The sequence below is a fragment of the Rhinopithecus roxellana genome, chromosome 5 (assembly GCF_007565055.1).
Source record: "Rhinopithecus roxellana isolate Shanxi Qingling chromosome 5, ASM756505v1, whole genome shotgun sequence".
NCBI lineage: Eukaryota > Metazoa > Chordata > Mammalia > Primates > Cercopithecidae > Rhinopithecus > Rhinopithecus roxellana.
In genome coordinates, this window is record NC_044553.1 from 104,545,723 (window position 1) to 104,562,146 (window position 16,424).

The 16,424-nt window shown below is 37.4% G+C and overlaps 1 protein-coding gene and 1 long non-coding RNA gene across 2 annotated transcripts in view; one reads left to right on the plus strand and one right to left on the minus strand.

Moving 5' to 3' along the window:
• LOC104669579 (cytosolic carboxypeptidase 4) overlaps positions 1-16,424 on the minus strand; it is a 232,417-nt gene that overhangs the window by 207,378 nt on the left and 8,615 nt on the right. The gene's annotated exons all lie outside the window — the stretch shown is intronic.
• LOC115897630 overlaps positions 1-16,424 on the plus strand; it is a 33,835-nt gene that overhangs the window by 12,235 nt on the left and 5,176 nt on the right. The gene's annotated exons all lie outside the window — the stretch shown is intronic.

Sequence of the window (16,424 nt, forward strand, 5' to 3'; positions counted from 1 at the left end):
TAAGGTCCAACAGCCCCTGTATCTCCACATTCCTGGAGCCCCACTGGCATCCCTAAACTTTAGCCATCACCACTGCTGGCTGCTGCCTCCAGGCCAAAAGCGTGAGCCTTGGCAACAAGCCTGCCACTCCCAGTGGAACCTCTGTGCGTTTTCATGTCCCCTGAGAGAAGACTCCCACACGCACAGCCACTGCCACTATTGGCTGCTGCACCCAGGGCCAAAGCACAAGCCACTGGCAGCAACCCTGCCACCTCAGCAGCAGAGCCACTGTGCACTTACAAGTGACCTGAGGACAGGCTACCTTACCTGCAGCCATCAACTGGGGTGAAAGCATATACTCCCCAGCTGCCTGTCTATGACTGCTGCCACTAAAAGCAACCCACCCAAGAGCAGGGCCATGACAGCCACTGCTGTCCTCATCCAAACATTCCACTGGGGCCCTAGGGATCACCCCACCCCTGCCTACCATAGCCAGCACCTGTATGCACTACCAGAGGGCCAGAGGACACACCTACCTGACCCATCTTTATCCTTCCCAATACCAAAATGTATTATCTGAGAGCCTTGAGTTCACCCTGCCCCATTTACCACCATTGGCATCTGAGCACTCCTCTCACGGGATTGAGGACAGGCCCACTCAATCTGCAGCTACCAGCATAGCAGGCACCCACCTGCATGCACCACCTGTGTGCCTCAAGACTGGCCCTCCTCACCCATCACAGCTGCTACCAATACCAGCACAGGCCACTTGGGAGCTAGAGGGTTGTCCTGCTATGGCTACTGCTATTACTCGTGCCCTGCCCACTGCCCAGGGTCCTAAGGACCCACCCACCCACCTGGCCCACTGCCACTGCTGGCACCCGAGCAAGTCAGCAAGCCACCTGGCGACCCAAGAACCAAATTGCCTAGAACAGCTAACACCAATGCAATCATATGCCACCCTGAGGACCAAGGAAATGCATGCTCAGCCTGCAACTGCCTTCACTTGGGCCTGAGGATTGGACTGTCTGGTGTTTTTGTTCCCAGCAAAACTTCACCACAGCCTCCACTAACAACTGCAACCAAAGTCACTGAGAACATCACAGACACCACTAACACCATTTACAGGTGAAGAAATTACATGGAGACTACTACTGCACACACCCAGAAGTAAAACCAACGTGTCCTAGCTAACTAACACCACTGATACATCTTCAGGAAAAAGCTCTCGCCTACAAAAGCAAATCCAAAAAAAATGGGAGAAGTGACTGTTTTATCAGATGCGCAGATATCAACATAAGGACAAAAGAAACATGAAAAAGCAAGGAAACACGACACCTCCAAAAAAAGTAATAATTCTCTAGCAACAGATTATAGTAAAAAGGAAATTTACAAAATCCCGGGAAAAGAATTCAACATATTGATATTAAAGAAGCTCAGTGATTTTTCAAATGTACAATTAAATTAATTTTTACTATAATCACCCTGTTATGCTAAAGAACACAGATGAACAATATAAACATATCACAAAAACAATTCAGAATATGAATGACAAATTTACCAAACAGATAGATATAGGTAAAGAGAACCAAACAGAAATCCTGGAAATGAATAATTTATTAAATGAAATAAAAAATACTTCAACAATAGACAGCTAGAACAGAAGAAACAATTTCAGAGCTTGAAAACAGGTCTTTGGGAAAAAAACCAGTAAGATAAAAATGAAGAAAAAAGAATGAACAAACCCTACATGACATATGAGTCACCTTAAGGTGGCCAATTATTTAAATATTCAGTGTCCCAGAAGACAACAGTAAGACAATAGAATAATAGAAGGCAATAGAAAAATAGAAAACCGGCCGGGCACGGTGGCTCAAGCCTGTAATCCCAGCACTTTGGGAGGCCGAGGCGGGCGGATCACGAGGTCAGGAGATCGAGACCATCCTGGCTAACATGGTGAAACCCCATCTCTACTAAAAAAAATACAAAAAACTAGCCGGGCGAGGTGGCGGGCGCCTGTAGTCCCAGCTACTCGGGAGGCTGAGGCAGGAGAATGGCGTGAACCCAGGAGGCGGAGCTTGCAGTGAGCTGAGATCTGGCCAGTGCACTCCAGCTTGGGTGACAGAGCGAGACTCCGTCTCAAAAAAAAGAAAAATAGAAAACCTATTTAACAAAATAGTGGCTGAAAAATCCCTAACTCTAGTAAGAGTTGTAGACATCCAGATAGAGAAAGCTTACAGATCCCCAAATAGACACAATTCAAAAACATCTCCACAGCACATTATAGTCAAACTGTCAAAAGTCAAAAGCAAAAAGAGAATTCTAAAAACACCAAGAGAAAAGTGTCTAGTCACTTATGAGGGAACCTCTATTAGACTAACAGGGAATTTCTCAATAGAAACCTTATAGGCCAGGAGAAAATTAGATGATATATTAAAAGTGCTGGTGGGGTGGGAATATTATGCAAGAATACTATACACAGCAAAGTTATCCTCATAAATGAAGGAGAAATAAAGTATTTTCAAGACAAGCAAAAGCTGAGAAAAGATATCACCACTAGACTGTATCTGCAAGAAATGCTTAAGGGAGTCCTACAACTGGAAATGAAAGAACAATATCTACCATCATGAAAACATGTGAAAGTATAAAACTCACTGGTAGAGTAAACACACAAATAAAGAAGAGAAAGGAGACCTGGTATGGTGACTCATGCCTGTAATCCTAGCAATTCGGGAGGCTGAGGTAAGCGGGTCACTTGAGGTCAGGAGTTTGAGATCAGCCTGGCCAAAGTGGCAAAACCCATGGCAACTAAAATACAAAAATAAGTTGGGCATGGTGGCATGTGCCTGTAGTCCCAGCTCCTCAGGAGGCTGAGGTGAAAGGATTGCTTGAACCTGGGAGGCAGACATTGCAGTGAGCTGAGATCACACCACTGCACTCCAGCCTGGGCAAGAGAGCAACACTCCATCTCAACTGAAAAAAAAAAAAAAAAAAAGGAGAGAGAGAGAGAAAGGATTCAAATGTTACTGCTACAGAAAACCACCAAACCACAATGATTAACAATGTGAGAAAAAGAAAGGAACAAAGGTTTCTTCATATATGCAAAACAACCAGAAAAAAATTCATAAAATGACAGGAATAAGCCCTCACTTATCAATAATAATCTTGAATACAAAGGCATTAAATTTTCATTTAAAAGATATTGACTGAAATAATGAATTTTTAGAAAACACTGAACTATATGCTGCCTACTAGAAACTCATCTCACCTGTAAAGAAACATATAGGTTAAAGTCAGGGAATAGAAAAATATATTCCACATGAACAGAATCAAAAGCAAACAGCCGTAGCTATACTTGTAGCAGATAAAACAGACTATAAGTCAAAAACTGTTAAAAAAAAAAAAAAAAAAAAGACAAATGTCATTACACACTGATAAAGAGATTAGTTGAACAAGAGGACATAACAATTCTAAACATATGTGCACTCAACACCAGAGCACAAAGATTTATAAAGCAAATAGTATCAGATATAAAAGAACAGGTAGACTCTAATATAATAATAGTTGGGGACTTTAACACCCAACTCTCAGCATTAGGCAGATCATCAAGACAGAAAATTAACAACAACAAAAAACCATTGGATTTAAGCTATATATTAGACCAACTTAGAACTAACAGACATTTACAGATTATTTCATTCACAAGTTACAGATATACTTTCTTCTCATCAGCACATGAACCATTCTGCAGGACAGACCAAATGTTAGGACAACAAGACTCAACCATCACAAAAATAAAAATTATATCAAGTATCTTCTTAGACTACAATAAAATAAAACTAAAAATCAGTAACAAAGGAACTTTGGAAACTGTACAAATATATGGAAGTTAAACATGATCCTGATTGACTATTTACTCAAGGAAGAAATTAAGGAGGAAATCAAAAACTTTCTTGAAACAGAGGAAAATTGAAACCCAACATACCAAAATCTATTGCACACAGCAAAAGTTGTGCTGAAAGTTTACAGCAATAAATGCCTACGTCAAAAAAGTAGAAAAACTTCAAATAAATATTCTAATAATGCATGTGAAAGAACTAGAAAAACAAGAGCAGAACAAACCCAGAATGAGTAGAAGGAAATGACTAATAAAGATCAGAACAGAGATAAATGAAATACTGACTAAAAAATAATCTAAGGATCAACAAAATGAAAACTTCATTTTTTGAAAGATAAGTACAATCGACAAACTGCTAGATAGACTAACCAAAAGACCCAGATGAACAAAATCAGAAACAACAACAACAAAAAAGCTATTACAACTGAGACCACGGATATGCAAAGATTATCAGAAACTATTATGAAGAACTATACAGTAAGAAACTGGAGAAGCTAGAGGAAAAGGATAAATTCCTGGACACATACAACCTACCAAGATTGAACTAGGAAGAAATAGAATACGTGAATAGACCAATAATCAGTAATGAGATTGAATCAGTAAAATAATAATAATAATAATAAAAGTCTGAGATGGGAGACTGGGTTTTTCTTTCTCCCGTCAAAGAAAAACCCAGGACCAGATGGCTTCACTGCTGAATTCTACTAAACTAACAAAGAACACGAGTTTTTCTCCAACTATTCCAAAAAACTGAAGAGGTGAGAATTCTCCCTAATTCATTCTACAAGGTCAGCATTACCCTGATACTAAAACCTGACAAAGGCTCAACAGAAAAAGAACACTGCCTGCCAATATTTCACATGAACATAGACACAAAAACAAAACACTAGCTTACTTAATCTAATATGCATCAAAACTAGAATAAGCCATGATCAAGTGGCATTTATACCAGGGATACAAGAATGGTTCAACATACACAATTCAATAACTGTCATATATCGCATATTTACAAAGAAGGATAAAAGCCATCTGGCAATCCCAATACCTGCTGAAAAAGCATTTGATAAAATTCAACATCCCTTCACAATAAAAAAAAAAAAACTCTCAAAAAATTAAACATAGAAGAAACACTTCAACTTAATAAAAGCCATATATCACAAACCCACAGTTAACATCATATCAGAAAAGGAAAAACTGAAATCCCTTCTTCTAAGAATTGAAATAAGACAATGATGCCCGTTTTTGCCACTCTTATTCAACATAGTACTGAAAGTACTCGGCAATCTGGCATGAGAAAAATAATAAAAGGCATCTACATTGGAGCCAGGCACAATGGCTCACACCTGTCATCCCAGCACATTGGGAGGCCAAGGCGGGCAGATCTCCTGAGGTCAGGAGTTCAAGACCAGCCTGACCAACATGGTGAAACCTCATCTCTACTAAAAATACAAAAATTAGCTGGGTGTAGGATGCCGAAGCAGGAGAATCACTTGAACCTGGGAGGCAGAGGTTGCAGTGAGCCAAGATCACACCACTGCACTCCAGCCTGGGCAACAGAGTGAGACTCTGTTTCAAAAAAAAAAAAAAAAAAAGGCATCCACATTGGAAAAGAGGAAATCAAATTGTCCTTTGAAAATACCATAATCTTACATGTACAGAAGTCAAAAAACTCCACCAAAAACTTTTAGAGCTGATAAACAATTTCAGTAAAGTGACAGGATACAAAACCAAAACACAAAAATCAGTAGCATTTTTATATACCAATAATAAAATAACCAATAAAAAAAGCTACATCAAGAAAGCAATTTCACAATAGCTACCAAACATAAAATACCTGGGAATAAATGTAAGGTTGTGATTCTTAGCATTATTTTTTAGTCAGTATTTCATTTATCTCTGTTCTGATTTTTATTAGTTATTTCCTTCTACTCATTCTGGGTTTGTTTTGCTCTTGCTTTTCCAATTCTTTCAGGTGCATTATCAAAATGTTTATTTGAAGTATTTTCTACTTTTTTGAAGTAGGCATTTATTGCTATAAACTTTTCTCCTAGCACAACTTTTGCTGTGTGTCGTAGATTTGTAAGTTGTGTTTCAAGGCTTTAAGGTGGTGAAGGATCTCCACAAGGAAAACTGCAAAACATTGATGAAGAAAATTGAGGAGGACACTAAAAAATGGAAAGACATCCCATGCTTATGGATCAGAAAATTTAATATTGTTAAAACAACCATACTACCCAAAGCAATCTACAGATTCAATCCAATCCTTATCAAAATACCAATGTTATTTTTCATGGAATTAAAAAAAAAATCTAAAATTAGTATAGAACCAAAAAAAGAGCTTGAAGAGCCAAAGCAATCCTAAGCACAAAGAACAAAGCTGAAGCATTACACTACCTGACTTCTACATGTATTACAAGGTTACAGCAACCAAAACAGCATGGTATTGGTACAAAAACAGATACATAGACCAATGAAACATAATAGAGAACCCAGAAATAAATCCACATATTTGCAGCCAACTAATTTTGGACAAAGGTACCAAGAACATACACTGGGGAAAGGACATCCTCTTCAACAAATGGTGGTGGGAAAGCGGAAAATTCATGTGCAGAAGAATGAAAATGCACCCCTATCTCTCAGCATGTCTAAAAATCAACTCAAGATGGATTAAAGACTTAAACATAAGACCCAAAACTTTAAGACTACTAGAAGAAACCTTAGGGGAGACACTTTAGGACACTGGCCCAAGGCAAAGATTTTATGGCTAAGACCTCAAAAGCACAGGCAACAAAACCAAAAATAGACAAATGGGACTATGGTAAACTAAAAAGCTTCTGTGCAGAAAAGGAAACAACCAATAGAATGAAGAGATAACATGTTGATCGGGAGAAATATTTGCAAACTATTCATCCAACAAGGGACTAATATCCAGAATACACAAGGAACTCAATGGCAAAAAATATATAAATAAATAATTTTATTACAAAGTGGTCAAAGGGTATGAATAGACATTCCTCAAAATAAGACACACAAATGGTCAACAGGTATATGAAAAAATATCCAGCATCACTAATCATCAGGTAAATGCAAATCAAAACCACACTGAGATAATATCTTACCCCAGGAAGAATAGATATTATTAAAAAGACAAAAACTATCAGATGCTAGTGAGGATGCACAGAAAAATAAACTCATATGCATTTGGTTGGAGTGTAAATTAGTACAGCCACTGTGGAAAACAGTATGGAGATTTCTAAAAAAAACTGAAAATAGAACTACCATGTGATCCAGCAATTCTACCACTGAGTATTTATCCAAAGTAAAGAAAATCTGTATATCAAAGAGATACCTGCACCCCCATGTTTACTGCAACAATATTCACAAGTGCCAAGATAGGGAATCAACTTGAATGTCCATCAGTGAATGAATGGATAAAGAAAATGTGGTATATATACATAATGGCATACTATTCAGCCATAAAAAAGGATAAAATTATGTTATTTGCAGCAACATGGATTGAACCAGAGATCATTACGTTATGTGAAACAAGCCAGGCACAGAAAGACAAATATTGCATGTTCTCGCTCATACGTGGGAGCTAAAAAAAAAGTGGATCTCATGGAAATAGAGATTAGCTTGTTGGTTATCAGAGGCTGGGAAGGGTGTGTGGTGGTCAATGTGGAGGAAGAGTAAAGAGAAGTTGATTAATGTGTACAAACATACAATTAGAAAAATAAGTTCTAGTGTTCAATAGGAGAGTGGTGTGCCTATAGTTAACAACAATGTATTGTATATTTAAATAGAGCTAGAAGAGAGAACTTGAACTGCTCCCAACACATAGAAATGACCAATACTCAAAGTGATGGATAGTCCAAATACTCTGACTTGATCATTACACTTTCTATATATGTAACAAAATATCACATGTATCCCATTAATATGTAAAAGTAAAAATATGATGTATCAATTCTAAAAATAAACATCAAAAAGAATCAGGAATAGCAACTCCAGTAACATTTAGAATACAGCTGAAGTCCTAGAGAAGACTCAAAGCTCTGCTCCTCGTGGTGACCTACATATGCAGAGGTAATGGAATTCTAGAAGTGAGTCTGCAGGTTTGAGCATCTCAGTACAGGGTCTGATATCTTCCAGGAAGATCACAAGAAGGACAATTTTCTAGGTCCCTCCTATTAAGGCCTAAATGTTCCAAGATAAGTGGGCTAATGCCTGGTCAGCATGAAAAAAGACATCTGATTAAGAAACCAGTGATTTCACAAAGAGGGGATCCTAGAGCATTTGACTTCAGATCAGCCACTTCAGAGGAGGGAAAGCTGGGTCATAGGGTAGGACTATATTAGGTTTCTCAAGGAAGGAGGGTCTATTTTTTATGAAAGGCTCTTTCTTCCAGGGATATTGAAATAATTGAAGCATTGAATTCTCTTTACTATTCATCATGGCCAAATTTCAAATATGGCATGCTCATAATATTAGGAACCTCAGCCAACAAACTTAATTCCTCAAGCTTCTGGATAGTATTTAATAGATGCATGATGTGAAAAAATTATAATTCATATCTTTTCCCCAATACTCTTCTCACACAAGTATCGAATCATGGAACAATATAATTTTACCCAAAAGACTGCCTAATCCAGGATTTTTTTGAAAGGTCGAAAAACTCCTACTGAGAGTATATGATCTAGATTTAGATGCCACAGGAGACACAGCATTAAATATCACTGTATCACATAAAGAAAAATGTTTATTCTCAGTAAAGAGTTTATTCTTCTTTTGGGAAATGTCTGTTCAAGTCTCAGTTATTAGTCTATTTGCAACACCTCTCCAATATTTGCTAATCTTTTTAGAAAACAGAAAGCAGACCTGAGGCTCAGAGACTGCACAGGCAACAATATCTAGCTGGATTTAAATAACATTATGTGTTTATATTACATTTATTTTTGTGGCTACTTCCTGTATGTGCTAAGTGCTACTGCTATACTATGGCTATGTAAAAAGTTTCACCTTAAATAATGTTAAGTTAAAATGATTACATTTTTGATGTGCAGCTCTAGAAAAAGAAACAAAAAAATTATAAAAGTAGTATGCAAATGATTAAAGTTTAGGAAAAACTGATCTCATCACTACCACTTATATTACAGATGAGGAAATTTTTTCCTCAAAGGTTACATGGCTTGCCTAAGGTCACATAGCCAATTAATAGCAAAGCCAAGATTTGAACCCATGTCTTATGATGCTCAGTCTTATCAATAATCATATGTAGTGAATGCTGGGCATGTTCCTCCAAGGTCTCCCCTTCAGAACTGAGGCAATTATCCTCCCAACCACAGAGAGTATTAGTGATCAACAGCTCTCAGCAGTATCTTCTGGAAATTGCTGTAAGGTTAAAAAAAGGATCCAAGGTCATGTGACATTATGATATGGTAAAAAATATATATATATTTGGTCTTCATCCCCAGCTCCTGGCACAGAAAAATCCTTCTAATTTCCTGAATGATAGGAGTATCTTTTGTTATAATATTTGGTCTTAGTCCCTGGTCCCTGACACAAGAGCTTCTAAGACCCTTGGAATTTCCAGAGTGCTAAGCGTGTCTTTTTGTATGCTAATGAGATGGCTGGTGACTGGAGGACCCTAGACAGATTCAGGATGGACTCTGGTTGCCAGAAAGACTAACACATAATTGGAGGGTTGAAACTTTCAGCCTCACCTCACAACCTTCAGGGAAAGGAGAGGGGCTGGAGATCAAAGTAACGGCCAAAGGCCAATGATTCAATCAATCAGGCCTATGTAATGGAGCCTACATAAAAACCTCAAATGATGGGGTTCAGAATGCTTCCAGGTTGTTGAACATATCGACCTGCTAGTAGGGTGGTGCACCCTAACTTCCTGGGACTAATGTTCCTGCTCTCAGGACCTTTCCAGACCTCCTCTATGTACCTCTCCATCTGGCTATTCATTTTTATCCTTTATCATAAACTGGTAAATGTAAATAAAGTGCTTTCCTGAGTTCTGGGAGCTGTTCTAGCAAATTATCAAACCTGAAGAGGGAGCTGTGGGAACTCCCTGGCTATGAAGCCAATTGGTAGGAATTTTCAGGTGATTGGCATACAAAGTAGAAGCAGTCTCATGGGATTAAGCCCTTAACTTGTGAGATGTTAGTTAGTATCAGAATTGAAGTTAAAGGTAGGAACTCAGGTGGCATCCAGAAAGTTGAAGAGTTGGTTGTTATTGTGGAAACCACCTCACACATTTGATATCAGAAGTGCTGTATTGATACAAACAGATCATAGTAGCCATGTCCCATATCTGGAAGCAGCCTTCATCCGATGACTGGTCAATGATGCAGGGGAGAAGGTGTACAGCCTCAACCCCTTTGCTGTAGGATGAGACAATTGCTAAAGGACCATCTGAGTTGCAGAGTTCGGTGTGGAATCATCTGGAGCCTCTGTTGTGACTACATTGCAGTTCAATCTCCCCTCTGCCCAATCCTACTTCCTTCATGATCCCACATGCGGATCCAGGCATTCCCCCAATAAACTTCCTGCATGCAAATCTTTGTCTCAGAATCTGCTTCCCAGGGAATCTATAAAACATCATTTTTCTTCTCTATTTCCCATTAAAATATAAAGTTATCAAAATACCATGTCATTAAAGAGGACAAGGCAAAAGCAAGTAAATATTAATGTTTTCATTACCTGTGACCAGATTAGAATATTTAACTCAATGCCAAAGGCTACTATAAAACTTACATTGTAAGAAATCAAATAGAGTATTATCATAGATAACGCATATGAGTTTAGGGAGATTTTTGGTCAAAAATTAATCATAAGATTATAAATGAGAGCTTAAACTTTATAGTGTCAATTATAGATTTAGATCTAATTTTTGAAGTAACAACTGCAAATATAGAGATTCAAATATTTGAACACATATCCACATCAGACAGTAGTTCACATTGCCTAATATTATTTTAAAGAGTATGCTATTTTGAAAGAACTTTTGATATAATTTCAAAGATATAAAACTAGATTAGAACAAAATAGGAATGTTTCCTCACCTAACGAATTCAACAGACACTTAATAAAGGCTATATTTCAGGGAATACAGACTTCAGTAAGATGTTATTGCCCTTAGAATATTATCAGCATATTGAAGGGCTAAGACGCTCTCATTGTCTCTTTAAATACTGTTGCTGCCTCATTCTCTCCTCTCCTTCCAGAACTCCAATTAAATGTATGTCCAACCTTCTCACTTTGTGTATCTTACCTGCCCTTCTGCATGTTCAATTATTTTGACTTTCTCTGCTTCATTCTGCATAGTCTCTTATGACCTGATTTTCAGCTCTTTCTTTGACCAAGTCTAATCTGCAGTTAAACCTATTGAGCTGTTCATTTTGGTTTTTATATTTTTTAGTTCAAGAACTTCTACTGATTAATAGTTCCTCTTCAAATCTACTGTATCACTTCTTGTAGATTATAGTTCACTGTCAAAAATTTCAAACTTGGCTTCTATCTCTTTTACCACAGCAACCAAAGTTCCCTTATATTCTATGTGCAGTATTTTCAGTTTCTGGGGTACTGGTGGATCTAATTCTATCATCTATTATTTCTTATGGTGTTTATCCACATTAACTTATCTCCCTCTGATGCCTGGTTTTTAAATTACTTGTAGAATTAATATAGGGCTTCATATGACATTTTCTTCCACCAATGATGTTTTTAATTTGTGACTAGCAGGTACTTAGGACTTTTAGGCATATGAGACCACCTTTTCAAGTCTTCAGATTTTCTGAGTCACCCAGAAGAGTTGGAGAATGACTCTATGTGAAGACTAGCTTGTGCATGGTTCACTTTTACTTCTAGAGAGCAGTCCTAGGGAGTGGATCACTAGGGTCTCCATTCCTGGAGAGCTCTATATTGTTCTTGTTCTCCTAGATGAGGAAAGTCACTGAATATACAATTCAACCTTTCCAGCCACGCCTTCCAAAACAGTAAATGCTTCCAAAGCTGCTATTATTTGAATGTGTTCCCCAAAAACCATGTGTTAGAAACTTAATCCCCAATGCAATTGTATTAAGGGGTAGAACCTTTAGGAGATAATTAGGCAATGAGGTTTCTTCTCTCATGAATGAACTAATGCCATTATTGGAGGAATAGGTTTATTATCTTGGGAGTGGGTTTCTTAGAAAAGGAGGAATTTGACCCCCTCTTGCTCTCGCTCTCCCTCTCTTTGGCTTTCCATCATGTGATGCCTTCTATCATGTCATGATGCAGCATGAGGGTCCTGGTCAGATGCCAGCCCCTTGATCTTGGAATTCCCAGGCTCTAGAGCTATGAGTCAATAAATTTCTATTCATTATAAATTGTCTCGTTTTTGGTAATCTGTTACTGCAGCATAAAATGGACTAAGACCAAGACAAAAGTACCAGAGTTTTGCTCTTTTCTCTGAATTTCTTACCTCTCTTGACTTCAATCCATTACAAGCTCATTGTATCATTAGAACATTGATTTTTAGAATAAAAAATTTATATTTTATACACATTTTTTAATTATCTAAAGTTCAATGGTTGGTCTGAAATATCTAACCTACCATTATTCAAGAGCAGAGGTTCATGGAAGGTTAGAGATCAACTGAGATCCCCCTTCTTTAAAAAATACACTGGGAACATTGCTACCGCTTCATTTATAATAATGCTTTATATTATTTGTTCATATATTTACTCAAGCAATCACATGGCATAAGTTCTCAATCTAGTTGTGGACAAATCTTCTGAGATTCAAATGTTTGGTTTAAGTGCATACGTATGCTTATCTAGGGTTTTTAATTTTCTGGAGACTCTCAAATGTATATCTGATTCTTCATCTCTGGGAGGGCAAGAACATTATATTTATTTTGAGGTTCTCAATGCCTAGTAAGGGTTTGTTGAATAGATGAAGGACAACTATTTTTATAACCAAGTAAATCATAGATGATTCAAGAGAGAGGTACAAATGCTTGGGTGCAACTTTGGAGAAGGGAGATATGCCATCTACTTACATTGTCAGAAAAGGTTTTCTTTGAAAAGTAACATTTTAGTTGATCCATCAAAGGTACTTATGACTTTCACAAGTATAAATCAAGTATGAAAGATGTTAAAGACCAAGTTGGGATATGGACATAGGAAGAATATTGTGTCCAGTACAGATGCATGAGAGATATATAATTGGAAAAAAATTGTGAGATTTATTTCACTGGAAGTTGCTGTATTATCCTGACCTTTAAGATCTTCATTTGCTAAGACAAAGCCCAAGTAGTGTTTACCTGGAAAAACTTAAACCTGATCAAGTGGCTAATTGCCCTGAATTGTTCACAAGTTTTTATATATATCTACCTGGAGAATGTGTCTTTAGCTTTCAAAGGGAATCAGTGGGATTAAAATAAAAAAACTAAAAGCTTATAACTCACTGCCTTGTAGTGTATGAATTGATAACCGCATAGGCAGACAGAAATGCGTAGGCATAGCTAAACATGTTACAGCTGCTGAGTGTTTTGATCTTCCCCAAGAGACTTGGAGTAATGATGCTACTGTGTTCTCAGTTGGTCACTAAAGAACAGAGAGGTCATAGAGCAAAGGGGGTCAAGAGTGACCACAGCATTCTGGATCTCTTTCTTCCTGACATCAAACATTAGCATTTGAAAGAATTTTGGTAGGAAAGTGCCTGCTGATAAAATTCTGAAAAACTTTCCACCCACTACTTTCCACTCCCCGGCACAGAGAGACATTTAATAAACATATGAACAATAACAAGAAAATAATAATATGCCAAAGAAACAGATTATATTACTAGGCAAATCTCCTAGCACTGATGTCAAGACAGAGAAGATACTGACCCATAGGATTCAAGTCAACCAGAAAGTCAGTGGCAGTACCCAAAATCAACTCTGGCCTTCCTAAAAACCTATATATGTTAATTAAGCCAAGAAACCTATACATGTTAATTTAAATAAATATGTACATCAGATTTCAAACTTTCAAATGTTATCACGCAGAGCTCTATTGGGTGGCACAGAAATGAGGCCTTCCGGTAAAAGAAATGTTAAAGCCATAAATGTGTTAACTCTTGGTCTTCGAGTGAAGAGTAGTATGGCAGAGAAGCTCTATGAAAGCAACAAGATATAAGGAAAAGGAAATGATATGGTGTGAAACTCAGACATCATTAAGTATAAAAGTTAGATCATAGGGGAAAAGCCTTGCAGCAAAAATAAACCACTAAAGAAAAGTTTGGTATATTTCACTATTAAAAAGTAACATATATAATATCAAAAAATAAAGAGCATAAACAAAGTCAAGCCCAAGTGAAATGCTAGAAGAAAACATACTTCTATTTATTTAAATTATGGTACAACCATGAACTAAAAAACTATATAACTATCACACAAGATTAAGCTGGCTATATGTGTTGGCATAAAAAATGTTCAAGTACATTGGTATGCAGGAAAAGCAAATTGAATAATCGTGTGTAAAAATGATAAAGATATAGGTATATAATGATAGAAACATCTCATTGCTATATGTATATAAACATCTAAAAGAATACTTAGCAAGTGCTTATGAAGTTGTCTTAGGAAGTAGAATCTAATGGGGGAATTTTTTCTCCCTATAATTTATAACTACATATTAATTAAATTTTTTACAAATAGTGAGCTGGTATTACCTTTACGGAAAAATATGTTTAGTGGAGAAAGGACAGGTAAAAACAAAAGGGATGTTGTAGACTGGTGAATGGAATGTAATAGAATCTGGAGTCAGACTGCCAGTGTTTAAACTGCAACTGCTACTTAAAGACTGCAAGAACTAAAGCAAATGCCTGGTGTTCTTTATCTGTATCTGTAAAAGGGGGAAAACAGCCATATATTCCTCACAGCATTATTGTGAGGTTACGTAACAGAAGACAGGAAAAATACTTAGGCTATTTCCTGGTACGTAGTAAGTGCTCGACAAATGTGAGGGGTTCTTGACAAAAACACTTCTGGAATTTTAATGCCCATTTTTCTTCAAATATTATCATCTTAACCCCCTCTGAAGTACAAAAATTTAGTTGTCATTTGGGTCCTTTTTTTTTTCCTTTAGAACATATTAGGTTGGTGCAATTAAAGTCAAAGAGAAAGTGGGATTTGCTTATAGCATCCTCTTAATCTAAATATGAAAAGTAAAAGGTATCTGCATTATCCTCAGGACTGGTTGGCTTAATTCTGTCTTTAGAGGGCTGGGATATGGATGCTCTGGGTCAAAACTGTAGGACATTGAGCTAGCACTGATTGGTGGGATCTGGAGATTAGAAATGTTAACATGCATTGTTTTGCGGGGGGGAAGGATGAGGGGAGAATTCATTGCTGACCATTCGTTAGAGAAGTTGCTTTTCCCCAGGTCCCCTAGGAAAAGCTTCATCAGATGCTGTGACTGTGAAATCTGACCCTGCCTTTAATGTGAAACCTGAAGCTAAAGCTATCCTTATTGCCATATGGCTTCCTGATCAGAATCAGAATGGCTCTCTTGAGCCTCTAGAAAGAACCCTTCTCTAAACCTCCACATCTATTGCTTATATTATTTTATCCCAATCAAGTAAGGACCAGAATTCATGTCAATGCAAGGCCTGCAGACTGGTTGTAGGGTCATTAGCTGGTGGTATTCAGCAACCAGAGGAATGACCCTAGGTTTCCAATAGAACTAACTTCAAATCCACTCACATCAGAACAGTTACAACATGCTGAAACCAGTTTCCAAACCAAGAGAAAGTCAACAGTCACAAGCCAGCAGAGATAAAACATGGCATTGGTCTAAAACCATTATTTGCCAAATGTGTTCCATGGATCCCTAATGTCCTATGAAATACTAGTGGGTTTTGCCAAAAAAATGTTTATCTTATTTCCTGGATAGTTTAGAAATGCCATATATTATGTCTCAAACTTATTAATATACCATGCACATTCATTTTATTAGTCAATCAACAAACATTTATTGAGCACCTACCATGTACCAGACAGTGCTTTAGGTAGTATGGAAAAAGAGTAAGCAAGACAGATAAGATTCCAACCATGATGGAAGAAGAAAAGAAGCACAAAAACAAATATTAGAGAACACACAGACAGGTAAATGAGAGAGGTGGGGCATACGGTGACCCAACAGCTCATTGGGCTGTCAGAGAAATCCCCTCTGAGTAAAAGGTATTTAAACTGAGAATTGAAAGACATGATTATCTTTAAAGATTTTTTTTTAATGAAGATTCTTTAGTAAAGAAATATAGTAAATGTATTTATCCTGATATTTCAAATCCATCTGTTTCCACAACCCTTTTTGAGTGGAATACCCATTGGCATCCCAGGGAACACTACTGTTCTTTGGAACCCAGTTTGAGAAGTTCTGGTTTTATCTTGGGATTCTAGTGCTGTTGAATGCACACCATTATCTGCATAATAGTCCCCTACCACAAATAAATGCTGCTGAAATAACCTGAAAGCCCACCTCCAGTGGGCTAATGGATACAAGCACTT